General features: G+C 46.2%; 1 protein-coding gene across 1 annotated transcript in view; it reads left to right on the forward strand.

The window, feature by feature from the left end:
• The first annotated feature begins 234 nt into the window (after nucleotides 1–234).
• Nucleotides 235–15,705, forward strand: part of MTHFR (methylenetetrahydrofolate reductase) — a 42,681-nt gene continuing 27,210 nt past the window's right edge. Inside the window, exon 1 of the mRNA XM_089658146.1 lies at nucleotides 235–402. The gene's annotated coding sequence lies outside the window, so the exon portion shown is untranslated. The remainder of the gene's footprint in view (nucleotides 403–15,705) is intronic.

The raw sequence follows: 15,705 nt of genomic DNA on the forward strand, positions 1-15,705 counted from the left end.
AATCTTCGGGCCTAAAATATGCATTGTTGTGCCATGTGTGCAAAGGAGGGACACATGGTTCTGGTAGAGGAGGGGTTAATCTGTGTAATGGACCCCGGGTCCTTTCCAACCCTGATGTGGGTTGTGTGCCCCCCTCTCCCCTGCAGGCCGCCATCTTCCTGCACCCCTCAGACACCCGCCTGTCACGTGACTCCACCAGCCTTTTCCCCGCGATCCCCCATCCCCGTGAACCACCGGAAAAGCCCCTCCACAGGACGCCCCCTCTGTACGGACGGCAGGCTCACAAGTAGCTGTACGGCTTTGGGATGATCACGTGTGTGCTGGGCGGTCCGTGCTAGTGCGCGCACGTGGTGGCTGCGGGAGCGAGCCTGGGCTGGCAGTGGTGTGCAGAGAGTGGAGGAGGTGAGGTGGTCTTGGTATTGCAGGGGTTAATGTGGGCTAAATCTCCGAGCAGGGGCCACAGGGGGTGTTGGGGGGCCCTGGAATGGGCGGGGTGTACAGGGGGGACCTTATCTGTGTCCGGTCCCGGCTCTCCCATTCATTGAATGAACCGTGTGGTGAGATGGAGGGGGTGCAGAAGGCGGAGAACTACAAGTCCCAGCATAGCGGCTGTCCCTGTCTGGGGGCAGTGCTGGGGATTGTAGTTCTCCTGGGACTCTGCCGGTGTGAATGAATGAATGATATGTCTGTATGGGATTACATAGGGGGAGGGGGGCTGTCTGTACTGTGGGGGGACTCCACCTGGAAACTGACACTGGAGGGGGGCATACTGACACCGGAGGGGGAGGACCATTGACACTGGAGGGGGGCATACTGACACCGGAGGGGGAGGACCATTGACACTGGAGGGGGGGACACTTAAACTGGAGGAAGGACCATTAACACTGGAGGGGGAGGACCATTGACACTGGAGGGGGGCACACTGGAGGGGCACTCAAACACTGGAGGGGGAGACACACTGACACTGGAGGGGGGACCATTATCACTAGAGGGGGGGACACATTGACACTGGAGGAAGGACCACTGACACTGGAGGGGGGACACATTGACACTGGAGGAAGGACCACTGATACTGGAGGGGGGGGGTCACCCTGACACAGGAGGGGGGAGACCATTGACACAGGAGGGGGGACCATTATCACTGGACGGGGGGGGGGGGACACACTGACACTGGAGGGGGACCATTATCACTGGAGGGGGGGGGACACACTGACACTGGAGGGGGGACCACTGACACAGGAGGGGGGAGACCATTGACACTGGAGGGGGGGGGACCATTGACACTGTTGGGGAGGACCATTGACACTGAAGGGGGGCACACTGTTGGGGAGGACCATTGACACTGAAGGGGGGCACACTGTTGGGGAGGACCATTGACACTGAAGGGGGGCACATTGACACTGGAGGGGGAGGACCATTGACACTGAAGGGGGGCGCACTGACACTGGAGGTGGAGGACTATTGACACTGGAGAGGGGGGCACTGAGGAGAAACACTGACACCAAGGAGACTTGTTCACATAGTGGGGAAACATACTGACACTTGGGGGGCACAATGACATTGGGAAGACTGACGCGGGGGGGGGGTCACCAGGCAGTGGTGTGTAAGTCATATGACTGGCTGAACAGAAGTCGCGGCACACAGCGGTAGAACACCACAAAGAGTATAAAAGTGCAGAAACGCCATCTTCATTCATCTGGATAGTTGTACATTTTCCACTATGACTGACCTGCGTCTTGTGCGGTTTGATATTCTCTGTTCAGGTCACATCGAGGGTCAGAACTCTGTATCATATGATGGTAATATTGTTATAGGTTTGTTACATTGATAGCAGTTTTGTGTGTTGCATACAATTACAGAGCTGCTACTTTGTTGCACCTGTACAGTGTGAACAGAGCCCACAGACAACAATGGTCTCTATGTGTTCTTGCATCCAGTCTGTGTTCTATGTAGCTCATCACAGCAAAGTGTAGTTGAACCCTCTGGGCTGGTTCACAGTTCCTGCGCAGTAATATGTTTTTTTTTTTGTAAATAACAAACATGTCATACTTACCTGCCCTGTGTAATGGTTTTGCACAGAGCAGCTCCAATCCTCCTCTTCTCAGGTCCCCCGCTGGCACTCCTGATTCCTTCCCCTTGACCAGTGGTCCCAATGGCAAGCCACTTGCTATGGTGGCACTGGTGCGTACTTGCTCCTGAGCCGCACTTTGTGCGTCCATAAGACACACAGAGCTGTGGCTCTGCTCCTCCCCCGCTCTCTCCTCTCTGGATGTGATTGACAGACGTGGGAGCCTATGGCTCTTGCTGCTGTGTGTTCCAAGGAAGAGAGAGAACTGGGAAAGACCTCAGAGTGTCAATGAGGGGAGAGAGACCCGAGGCTTTGGTGTTTATCGATGGATCAAGATCGGTCTCGGGTAAATATTGGGGGGGGGGGGGCTGCTGCACAGAGAAGGTGCTAAAATTCATGAAGGTAAAAAGCCTTTAGAACCACTTTGAAGTTGGACTCTGAAAAACTTCAAAGTCCTCCCTTGTTGTGGGGCTGCACCTGCACTGCGGGGGTTGACTTCTTGTGTATGTCTAGAAGGACAAAGCCCTGCACTGGACATGGGAATGCGGTCCACTCCGGGGTATATTTACCACAAGGCAAACAAGGCATTTGCCTAGGGTGGCATTACTTAGTGGGCAGCACTGCCCCTTGGAAGAAGGGACATATACGGCATGGGGACCAGGTAGGATCTGAGAGAGGCTTTGGGCTGCTTGATGGTGCATGCAGAGCCCAACTGTTGTTCCTGGGGATGTCCAGAGCTGTGATGGCGTATGTCTTTCTCTCTGTAGCCGTTGGGGGGACGGGGGTTAGTGGAAGGCTCTCCCGGGTGTGGGGGGGATGGGGCAGGGGTGTTTCTGGTTACTGTCAGGCTCTCTCCGTGGGGGGGGGGGGGGTCTGTGTCTGGTGTTGGTTGGGGTAAAAAAAGTTTTTCTTTGTTTCTGTCATAAAGTTTTGAGAACAGGTAATTTTTCTCCACTGATGTGCGTTGATGAGTCGGCACTGATGGATGGCACTGATGGATGGCACTGATGGATGGCACTGCTGGGCTGCACTGATGGGCATAGGTGGGTGGCACTAGGCACAGGTGGGTGGAACTGATGGACACTTGTGGGCTGCACTGGTGGGTGTCACTGCTGGGCACCGATCATCAGGGCACTGATCATCAGTGCCGATCCCTCCTCTGACAACTGCCGGTTCTTGGCAGTACTTTCCTCATGCTATGTCAGCGTGAGGAAAGTGCAGCCGATAACCAGCAATTGCACTTCCCGGTGATCAGTGTGTCATTGGATATGGCTGATCACGTGGTAAAAGGCTGCTGTGATTGGCCTTTTACCATATCACGTGATTGGCCTTTTACCATATCACATGATCAGCTGTGTCCATAGGACACAGCAATCACAAAGATCACTGGGTGCGCGCCTTCGAGGGTGTTCAGGAGAGCGCGATCTGGGAGGACATCATATGACTCCCTCCCAGAACTGGCCGGCCACAGTGAAGCCATCATTTGGCTATCTGCGGTTGGCAAGTGGTTAATTTGGGCAAGCCCGTGTGTTTTTTTGCAGGGGGTAATTGATTTTTCCACAGTGCGGGGATGCAGGCTTTTGCCGCAGAGGCGATGTTTTGAGAGAGAGTGCTTGTAACTGTTTGTTTGATAGGGGTGTGTCATGACGGAGAAAGGCTGCCGGATTCCCTCCAAGGGAATACATTCTACAATTTTCTTGAGATTTTTGGTTTAGATTTACCGCAAGCCATATAATAGGAGGTCAAACCTAGCAAAACGTTCAGTTGTATCCAATTAGGCAGGCTCTTGTACTACATAGTTGAAGGTAAATCTAAAGGAAATTGAACAGAAAATTGTCTAGTGTATGGCCAACTTTAGTGTGTGTTCCACCATAGTCCAGACATCTCGCAGTGTGGGACACTCCCAAAAAATGTGGAGTAAAGACCCTACAGATTTCTTGCACCGCCAACCATGGTCCGTAGACTTAACAAGCAGTTTATCTTTGTGTTGTGGGCAGAACTTGGCTTTAAATCCCACCATGTCATGGGTCAAAGTTGTACCTCACTTGTTCCTGTAGCCCAAAGGATGACGGTGCAGGGGCCCGCAGGGTTGATGATCTGGGTGCTACAGATGCCATGGTGGGATCAGGAAGACCAGGTAAGGGGGCACAAGGCTGTACACCAAAAGGAAGTCCCTCCAGGAAAGAGGAGAGGTGTGACCGTCTGCACAGCCAGCTTCCATGGCAGGACCTGAGCATCTCCGCTCTCCTCTATGGTAGGACCAGGATGGTCAAGCAGCAAACTACTCCTATTGGCTGCTTGTGATACAAGAGCTGCTTCTCTTTTTTTTTTTTTTTCTCGGGTGCAGTGATTGTCATTTTGGCCTGCAGGATGACGCCTTCACCTAGAGATTTAAGCAGGTTGCTGAGACACGCTAGAAATAGTCGGATTTGGCTGCTTTGAATGCCTTCGCACTGAAACCACACATGGCTTGGCACGGAGCTGCTGACTTTTGCCCTAGTTCCGTGTCTGCAGTCTTCTGGAAACACTTGCGAGTCTGAGGACAACCAAAGCTGCACCGTGCCTGTAGCAGTTTGTAGATTTCACATGGGCTTGTTACCGCGGTCGGTTTCAGGTGCCGGCAACTATAGGGACTTTCTTGGCTGCCCTTGGTTCATTGTTGCAGATCAGGGCAGATTCCAGGAGTCGGGTAGATGGTGTAACTTGGCTCCACTCACGTCTGTCTGATACAACAGGTGCCATACAGCTGAGAAAACATGTCTGTGTCCCTGTTCATACGTGATCACTGCGCATAAAGGACCCATTTTCTGTCTTTTCTATTTCTATTTTAACTGTTGTATGCTGGTCTCTATACAGTGTATGGGTGCAGGGGCGGACTGACCATTTGAAAACTCAGGCACTGCCCGAGGGCCCAGGGTCAGTAGGGGGCCCCATGAGATGCCCCTGGCACCTTTAATAGGCTTTTTGGGTGTGGTTTGAGTGTGGGCGAGGACACAAGGGGCCCCATGATCCGCTGTTGCCCGGGGGCCCCATGAGTTGTCAGTCCGCCCCTGTATGGGTGTGTCCATCCCTGGCTGGAAAACAACCAGCATGCTGTCAGCAGCCTTTTTTTTTTTTGCCAAATGGCAGTTTTACATTTGGAACTATGTGCCACAAACCGAAAGCCACGTACTTGCAGTGCAGTCGATGGACTTGAATGAGAAAGTTTGACAAGCAGTGCCGCCTGTCTTCTTCACATTCCACAGTAAATTTGCCACAGTGCAAAGCATCATGGCAGAGGCGTGTGAACAGTCCCTCCAGCTGCATGGTAGGCTTTAGGTGGATGGTAAAACTGCGGCTCCACCATCTATTAGTTCCACCACCTGTGTGAAAGGGGCCCAATATGGACAACAGTTGGCCAGTTCTTTGGTCATAATAGATATTGTCAGAGATCTGAAGTCTGCTAAGGTGGGCTTGGGCCGAGTACCAAACAATGTGATGGCAATAATCCCCCAAAGAAATGAGGCTGGTCAAGATACCTGCTGAGGAAATCAATTGGCCCCAGAGTTTTCAGTCTGCGGAGATTGATAGGCTTGCTGCACACCTATGCAGTTTGTGTTTGATCCTTTTCTGCAGCGCTCTTTGCACAGCATTTTGCATTTCTGCACACACATTTTTCACCTATTTTTTTATGTGTTCTTTTTTTTCTTTTCTTTTTGTCCAGTTTGTTGTTGGACAGATTAAGAAACACAAAGTATGTAACAAAAATGCATCAACAACGCACTACAAGCTTTTTCTTCAGCATCTCCATTCAAGTCTATTGAACAAAAAATGCATCGTTTTGCATTTAACCTCCTTAGCGGTATTCCCGAGCTACACTCAGGCTTACCATGCGGCGTTGCTCAGGGAGTCCCTGCAGCACTTACCTTGTCCTTCGCTCCCATGATGTGTCCCCTGCAGCGTCCCCGGCCATCTCCTCCAGCCGATGCCGGCATCCGGCTTCCGTGTTCCGGTCCCTGTGATGTCGGGACGTACGGGCGCCGGAACCGGCGGCAAATTTGAAATTTTTTAAAAATGTCTTTTTTTTAAAATGATTATTACATAGTAAAACATTGCTGTTTCAAACCATTTCACATACATATTGTCCCTAGTGCTTTGTCCGGTGCCCTGCCTGCGTTTTGACTGTTCTTTCTGGCTAGAAACTTAGAAAAGTCCATGGCGTCCAAAAAGCGTCCCTTTACATCAAAAGCGGTTTTAGATCCGCTAGAGAACAGCGATAGTAAATCAGAACCACTTGCAGAATTGAGTGATAATGATTTGTGGGGAAATTCATCATCAGACACTGAAAACGATTTTGCGACTTTGCTCAGCGATGTGCGAATTTGCCTCTGTATTTCAAATTTCAGTGTTTTTGGTTTGATTATATTATTGAATTAAATTTATTATTATTATTATATTATTATTTTTTATGATTATTTATTAAATTATAATTTATGATTTTGTGTTTCAAATTTTATCCTACCCGGGATGTTTACTAGACTCTTGTTCAGACAGATTTCAGTGAGTTATTCCTAAAAATTACAGCCTACAATAAAAAACTACATATTTCCATGCAAAAAAATGGTACCGCTTTCAGCACAAAAAAATCGGAAATAATCATACCGCCAGGGAGGTTAAAGAAGTCCCTGACCCTTTCCAAAAATGCAGCAGCTGAAAAACGCATAGATGTGAACGTGTTCTACAGGAAACCATGTTAAATGGACTGTAGTGCATTTCTGCAAAAAACACTTAAAAATGTATAGGTGAGTCAGGTCTGGGGCTCAGTTCACACATATGCACTTTGCTTGTGTTGTGCATTAGTGTGCTGTGGTGCCATTCAATCTTAAAATCCCCCCAATGCAGCTTGCCAACACATGTGCATTGCCTCACACCTCTTTATTGGTGTGTTAGGCATCGAATTCAAATGAATGGGCCACCCTCACACAATGCACATTGATGCACACCGAAAAAGTGTGAACTCCAGGTGAAAGGAGGAACTGTAGAACACAATCACTGTGTAGCATTAGAAGTGGTGCAAATATTGTTGCAGATACGGCTTTCCCCTATGTACAAACCAACAGGACCCCTGTATCAGCTCGCTGATATACAGTTGATTATATTGGGGCCACCTTTTTATGATTCTGTACTTTCAATCTAGATTCAAATCACTGCTATAGTGAAGGGAATGATGCAGTGCTGAGATTTTTTTTTTTTTTTAGTGCAATATGTAGCTGTTGGATTTTTTCCTTTTAAGGGCTCATTCACACCATCGCACAGCAAGCTTTAAGGCATGCATTTTGTTTGTATTGAAGGTGTGTTGTGTTTGCCAATTCATTTTTTTCTGTATGGACTGTCAACACACAAGAACATAGGCCATTTGTGGTTTTTTTTTTTTTGTTTTGTTTTTTAACAATGTTGCACACAGCACGGTGCAGAACGTTTGCATTGCTGCATTGTTGTGGGGTGCAATGATGAATGGCAGCTGACCAAGACACAAATACAGTGCATTCAGCCAAGCTTTGTCACTTGTTCACACCACTCAGCCAAAGTTGTTGTTTGCATAATAAATGTGTGGTGTGAACTCAAACTGCAATGCTTGCTTTTTCATGTGTGTGGGTTTTTTTTTTTTTCTTTTAACACTTCTGTATTATTCTTTACTGTAGCAGCAGTTGCAGTGTGTTGACACACCTTGTAATTTATTAAAAAATGCAGCATGTCTACTCTTTTCCCCGAAACGCACATCAGTGCAATGCTGGCTTGATTGACTCTTGCTATGTGAACAGGGGCGGAATGACAACTCATGGGGCCCCCGGGCAATTGGGGATCATGGGGCCCCTGTGTTCTTGCCCAAACTCAAAAAAGCCTATGAAAAACGTACCAGGGGCATCTCATGGGGCCCTCTACTGACCCCGGGCCCTCGGGCAGTGCCCGAGTTTCCAAATGGTCAGTCCGCCCCTGTATGTGAACGAGCCCCAAGATCTGCTAGTTGATGTTGGTGGACCTGTGAAGTCTGCGAGTTGAAGAAATAAAGTGGGGAGTGAAGGGTTAATCCTGGAAAGAACTTTTCAGAAACTTCTAGAGCATTCAGTACTGATAAGATGTTCAAACAGCTAAGCTAAGACTTCACTGGGGTCAAATATCGCCTGACACACCAAAAATAGCAACCACATCTCTCCATGCTGGGAACTCAGTAACCCGTTCTATTCATCTTATCTCAATACTCACTTTTATGGTTTTTTCTTCTTTCCGGTGTTTATTATGTGTACTTTTTTTATTGTTTTTATTCTACAAACGTTTGCATCTTTTGCCCATTCACACGTGGTAAAAGCATGTTGCCGCAACAAGTGCCAAAGCACCTGCTCTGTGTGCCATATATATTGCAGAGCTATTCTTTGTGAATGGCACCCAAACACGTACAGAACAACACACCGCGGTGCACCACAACACATATAGCGTGCATTGAGGTGTGCTGCATTGTTAAAGGATAAGTTTAAAAAAAAAATATTGAGTGCACATTTTTTGCAGGTAGAAAAATGTGCATTTACTATTTTTTTTATTTGAGGAGCCTGGAAAGCATTGCAACAGCAATCAGATCACTGGTGCCATACAGGACTCCTGCAGACTGTCAGTGTGTGCTGTCAGCCCATGCATCCTATGAGTAGGCACTTTTATAGTGACAGGAAGAATCAATGAACTACTAGAGCACTCACCAGCACTGTGGTAGTTCATTTAGAACTACAAGCTGACAGCTGCAAAGGATGTCAGTACTTGTAGTCGATTCATTCACAGAACTCTGAGAATGAATGACGAGGTTGTGTGACAGCTAATTCATACTGAGGGCTCGGATCGCTGAGCCACTGCAGGAGCATGCTACATGTTCCGCCCTAGGGGCAGATTCATACTGATGCGGTGCGGGACACTGTATGTAATTCGCACAGGAATCACACCACATAATTTAACATTGACGCCCACACTAGATCACATGAACGCCATGCGATAGCAATGCGGTGCGGGAAATGCACAGGATTCGCAGCATTTCCCACACCGTATCAGTGTGAACCAGACCCAAAAACGAGAGGAACAGAGTGAACTTATCCTTTAAAATCATGCAGCTTTGTTTCATCCCTCGTGGTGTGTTTGCAGCTCATTTATAATGAAAAAGCTGCCAGAACACAACGCACATTAACCCTCTCGAATGGTTACCGGCCATTGAAGTCAGCTCTCTAATATTTTTAGTGGGTGCTGTTGGTTGAATCCTCCCCTTTCCCCAGCTGTATCCTAAAGTAAACCTAAAGGCAAAAACTTTTTTTTCCTTGTCATTTTGGTTAGAGTAAGGAAAAGGATTATAACCCCAGTCAGTTTTTTTTTTTTTTTTTTTTTTTTTTTTTTTCTTGTGTCCCATTGGAGAGATTTCCCTTAACTTCCTGTCCCATTGCTAAAACAGGAAGTTAGAGGGAAACTCTCACCAGAACTAGCGATATTGGTTCCGCCTCTTCTCAGTGTGCCACCATAGGGAGCCGCTTCCTATGGTGGCACACCTGCGTGCTTTATTCCGAGCCCCGTGGTCTGTGCCAGAATGCACACTAAAGTGAGCATTCTCAGCTCGGTGTGCAGTCCTGGCACACTTGTGTCGGAATAGCCGACACGTGTTTGTAGGATGACGTCATTCCCTGCTAACTAATTAAAAGGCCAAGAAGCTGTCACCCTGGGAGAAGGTAACGAGCTGGTGACTGGTCTTGAAGAAGGAGCTCTGCGCATGCTCCGAAACGCGTCGCCCTTCCACACCCGTTCCTGACCCACGTCACTTCCAGTTGCGGTCTTCTGGACAGCGTGCGTTCCAGAGATCCCGGAACTTGCGGCGGCCATCTTGGACATCTGATCCTCAGCTCCCCCTGCAGCTGCTGGCCGGCACAGCGGGTTCTCGCACGGTGGATTGAGCCTCTGCACTCTGATTTTATTGAGTCTGTTTTAACTACGCATCTGTAATGGTTCCTAACCGTCATTATTAGAGATTCTTCTGGATATACTGCACTTAGAAGCGCCTTCCTGTTCTATCCTCTGACGGAGGTAACCGTCGCATTGCTGGAAGGTGGAGGCGAGTATGCTGTGAAGTTTATTTGTGCTTAACCATTTCCCTCACGGCTTATGGCCAGATGGCGGCCGGCAAAATCCTTCAGCATTCTGGGTGGACGCCATATGGCGTCCTCCCGGGCATGCACAGTTTGCACCCCTGCAGAGACGCGCAGCGGCGCGATCTGTCACCGGACGTGCACCTCGGACACAGCCGATGACAGATCTGAGTACCGGCCCCATTGCCAGTACCATGTGACCTGCTGTGACTAATCACAGCAGGTCACATGACAATTGTATACAATGGATGGCTTCATTCATGCCATCCATTGTATACTAGTGTGCCTAGCTGTGAATGGTCACAGCGTTCACATGCACAAGCTGGGCCAATCACAGCCCACCTGTGTCATGTGATTAGCTGTGGCCAAATCACAGCTAAGCACAAAAAAAAAAGCCCTGAATGAATCGATGTCATTCAGGTAAATGCTTGCTTATAGCAAAGTAATTCTTTGCTATAAGCAAATTGTGTAAAAAAAAAAAGAAAAAACTGATCACTTCCCCAAAGTAGTACAATGTTACTATGGTAACATTGTACTACTTTGGTCACAGTGAAATATGAAAAAAAAATGTAATAAAAAATTAATAATAAAACAAAGTACAATTTTTTTTTTTTTATACTGTCACCAGTCAGTGTCCCTGATCACCGCCATGCCAGTTATATGATGACGCTGTACTGCACTGGTGACAATATGTAAAAAAATTTGTGAATTTTTTCATTTTCCGAAACATTCTGACAAAAATACAACTTCAAAAAACTCGCCATTCCTCTTTATGAAGTACATCGGACTGTCTACTTTGCAAAAAGGGGTCATCTGGGGGATATCTGTACTGTTCTGACATTCTTGGACCTCAAGAAATTAGATTGGCTATCAGTACTTCAGGATTGATCAATATTCAGATCTATACCATAGTTTGTGAACTCTAGAACTTTCCTAAAAACTAAAAAATACATCCTAATTTGGGTTATTTTCACCAAAGACATGTAGCAGAATACATCTCGGCCTAAATGTATGAAGAACAATTATTTATTTGCAAACTTTTATAACAGAAACCAAGAAAAGCATGTTTTGGTTTTTTTTTCAAAATTTTCGGTCTTTTTTTGTTAATTTTAGCAGAAAATAAAAACCCCAGTGGTGATTAAATACCACCAAAAGAAAGCTCTAGTTGTGTGAAGAAAATGATAAAATTTTAGTTTGGGTACAATGTTGTATGACCGCGCAATTGTCATTCAAAGTGTGAGAGCGCTGAAACCTGAAAAATGGCCTGGGCAGGAAGGGGGTAAAAGTGCCCGGTATGGAAATGGTTAAAGTCTAACAGATTCCTCCATCCATGCTATACTACACTGAATACAAGAGCCTTCGTGGGAGATTCGTCCATCTGACAGTCGTCTGTATCACTTGTCAGAATACCCAACCAGGGCTGCATCTGATTGGATGCTGGCGCTGTTTGGCTGACCGTTTTCTGTCCTGCTCATTCCATTTTTCAGAAGGGGGGTGGCAACAGGACCACCCAAAGAGCACATTTTGTCTGGTTCACCTGAAACTGGATGAGTGTATGGCCAGCTTTACATTATGGAGAACCCATCGCAGGCCCATAGTATAGACCAGGCATGTCCAAAGTCCGGCCCGCGGGCCATTTACGGCCCGGGGGTCGGTTTAATACGGCCCTCCCTGCTCTGTGTAATGTGGCCCTCCCATCTATGGCAGACAGTCTTCTGCTTGAGAGCAGAGGGCAGTGCGCATGCCTGACTGCGGCGCGTTCTCCCTGGTCTGTGTAAATGCGGCTGTTGCACGGCCCTTCCTTCTGTGGCAGACAGTCTTCTGCTTGAGAGCAGTGCGCATGCGTGACTGCGCCGCGGTGGGAGCGACAGAGGGCGGTGATGTCAGGGCCGGGCTTCCAGCGTGAAGTGTGTTTCTCTTCCCCTCCCGGCTGCCGAGCAGAGACTTCAGCTCCAGCTACCTTTTTCACCCTTCACATTAGTGCAGGTAAGTTTTTTTAAAATTTATTTTCAATACATTGTGAAAACTCAGCTGTCAGTTGATCTTAATGTTATGAAATGAAAAGTATGTCGTTTGCAATTAACTTGGCATAAAATAATTTATTTGCATTTAATTGTAATGGTTCAAAGAATGTTTGGAAAAATGTTCGGCCCTCCACCATGTTCACTTCATCCAATCTGGCCCTCTTTGAAAAAAGTTTGGACACCCCTGGTATAGACATTTAGCTTTCATAATTTGGGCAGGAGGAAAACCGCACCACTGAGTACAGTGAGCTCTTTCTGTGTACTCCTCCTGCATGAAGTACTTAAAGCGGAGTTCCTCCCATTTTTAATACTTTACCTTATTATGTAGTCCCAGTGAAATAAAGCACAAGTTGGATATTTTTTTTTTATTTTTTATTATACCTTTTAATCCACTGCAAGCCTGCAGTTCCGGTCCTGACCGCCTAGGCAATGACGTTGTAAGTCGATTTGCAAGGTCTCCTGGGATGTCGTTTCCTGTATCCCAGGAATCCTTTGGTTTCCTGTAATCGCGGGACTTGGAAACCGGAAATGACGTGAGTGGTGTTTTGCGCCAATATACCGGTGTCCATGATATATTCCCTTCCTTGCAGTACAGTGCTGTACAGGTTGCCTGATGGGGGGCGGGAACGTAATCTGTCCCCACCATTATCATGGCAACCTGTATTGCACACTTCGCACCGAGCAGTGTCTGTACTGCATGCGCAAGAACGACTGGTGCATGCTGGGATAGCCAGCAGCACGATTCCAGGAAATAAATACCTGTGGGCTTCCGATGCCCACAGCCATCATGGCGCCTGTCTGCTTCCGAGATCCTGGTAAATGTTCACGATTTTATAAGTAATTACAATGCTTTTAATATTGGGCAGCACAGTGGCTAAGTGATTAGCACTTCCACCTGGCAGTACTAGGGTCGTTGGTTTGAATCCCAGCCATGGCACCACCTGCCTGGAGTTTGCATGTTCTTCCTGTGCCTGCGTGGGTTTCCTACAGGTACTCCGGTTTCCTCCCACACTCCAAAGACATGCTGGTAGGTTAATTGGCTCCTGTGTAAATTGTCCCTAGTATGTGTATGTATGAATGTGAGTTAGGGACCTTAGATTGTACACCCCTTGAGGGTTAGGGACTGATGTGAAAGTACAATATATATGTAAAAGTGCTGCGTAAATTGACGGCGCTATATAAGTACCTGGGCCAAGCCATGCTCTGTGTGTCTTATAGACAAACTAGTTGCTCTGGGGGCAATCAGCAGGAGGGAGGGGGGAGGAGCGCTGCCGGGGAACCCGAAAAGAGAAGGATCGGAGCTGCTCAGTGTAAAACCATTAGACAGAGCAGGTAAGTATAACATGTCGGTTATTTTAAATAAATCTGAACCTTAGCACTTCTGCCTGGCCGTACTCGGGTCGTTGGTTCCAATCCCAGCCACGGCACCTCCTGCCTGTCGTTTGCATGTTCTCCCTGTGCCTGCGTGGGTTTCCTCCGGTTTCCTCCCACACTCCAAAGACATGCTGGTAGATTAATTGGCTCCTGACTAAATTGTCCCTAGTATGTGTATGTATGAATGTGAGTTAGGGACCTTACATTGTACGCCCCTTGAGGGTTAGGGACTGATGTGAATGTACAATATATATATATATATGTGTAAAGCGCTGTGTAAATTGACAGCGCTATATAAGTACCTGAAATAATAATAATAATATTGCATTATTCCAGTTTTTAATGCTATTTGTAAGGTCATCTGCTTTTAACAAACACTTTTTAGGGGGACTGGAGCTCCCCTTCAAGGGGAGCGCTGTTGAGGGCTTTGGGGTCTGGGCTGTAGGTGAGTTGGTCTCCCTCAGCAGGGAATGGACATAGCTGCATTCACAGGTCCCATTTTGGCTTCTTCTATTGCAGCAATATAATGCATTATCTCTTGATCAGACTGCAGCATCCTGGCCCTATTCACACTTGTCTAATGCCTTTTGCTGAATGAAAATTCCTGGCAAATCTAAATCCTCTGCACTACAGTTTAGTGTGAAAGAGAATCTGTACAAGTCCATTCACGTAACCACCTGTGCTGCAATGCACATGGAACATAGCGATTTCAACCTGTAACGTTTGACACAGATCAGCCCCTGCTGTAGGCTTTCAATCTTGTGACTTGCTGTAAACATTTGTAGAAGCAGCCAAGTACTGTGCAGGCACCAAGATGTACACAATTGTCAACACTGAGGCAGCATCTCAGTCCACGTAGATTGAGGCTCTGGGTGATGCATGAATAAAGATGGCGTCGTCCGTCTGGAGAGAAAAGCAAATGAAGGCTTTGTCAGGAAGAGCACTGTGATCTTTGTAAGAGGTAATCAATACCTGGAAACATTACATTGACACCAGGGTGGATTTGATTTAAATCAAACTGATTTAAATCACGATTTAAATCACTAGTCAGTAAGGCTTGATGTAAATCCTAGTTTTCTACATAAAGACTAATTCTTGCTGGTATAACTTTAATATGCAAGTAGATGAAGATTTTTAGAATAACAACTTTTCATATTAGTTTTTTTTATCCCCAGTTTAATAGGTTAATCATTCATATTTGGACAACTTTTCTGTTGTACTTAGGAAGGAGAAAAATAGTCATTACCTTAATAATAACAATTTAAATAGATTTATTCAACTGAAACAATAACATTCCAGCATATGTGATTTGCTTAAATATCCATGTTTGGTAACTAATTTGGCTAAACAAAATATATATATTTTAAGAAACTTAGACTGTCAGCCCCTTCCTCCTCACACTTAGTATCACTTTCTTCTTGTGCAGATCTATTCCACTCCAAACAATCAGAAAAATATTGTTTCTATTCTATTCACTGAACTTCTTGAAACTTAGCAGTGAAGGGGTTGATTCTGTATTCATAGGTTTGTAGAAGTTAGGATGAAGGTCTTTTTCTTAACTCTGTTCATGTTATAACATTTTTGCTGTGAAGAAGAGGCATGTGATCTCCGCTGAGTCAAATTCAGTTTTGAGAACTGAAAAAGTAAACCGAGCATCTGTGATAATATCTTGTAGGCAGAGAAACTGCCCAATAATCTTACAAAAACCTCTGGAAGAGCATGACATTGTGAATGGATTCATGGAATTTATTTACCAAACAAATTAAACATATACAGCCTTATTCTACATAATTAAAAAAACTAATCTTTATTTCATGATGGAATACACTTTGGATGGTAATATATTTTCCTCAAAAAGCATTTTATGCAAAAAAATCCGATTTAAATCAAAAGAACCCGATTTAAATTAAAAAAATCAGATTTTTTTTTTTTTTTTGATTTTTTTAAAAAAAATCATTGATTTTTATCCACCCTGATTGACACATTACTTGGCATGCATGGATTTAAACCCCAACTCCAATATTAAGACACAATCTACCCTTGCAACCCCCCTTCCCCCTATTCAACAGGGTTACTAGCCCTGCATTGTACA

The sequence above is a fragment of the Staurois parvus genome, unplaced genomic scaffold (assembly GCF_062004578.1).
Source record: "Staurois parvus isolate SC_StPar_1 unplaced genomic scaffold, SC_StPar_1.0 ptg001053l, whole genome shotgun sequence".
In the NCBI taxonomy this organism is placed as follows: Eukaryota; Metazoa; Chordata; class Amphibia; order Anura; family Ranidae; genus Staurois; species Staurois parvus.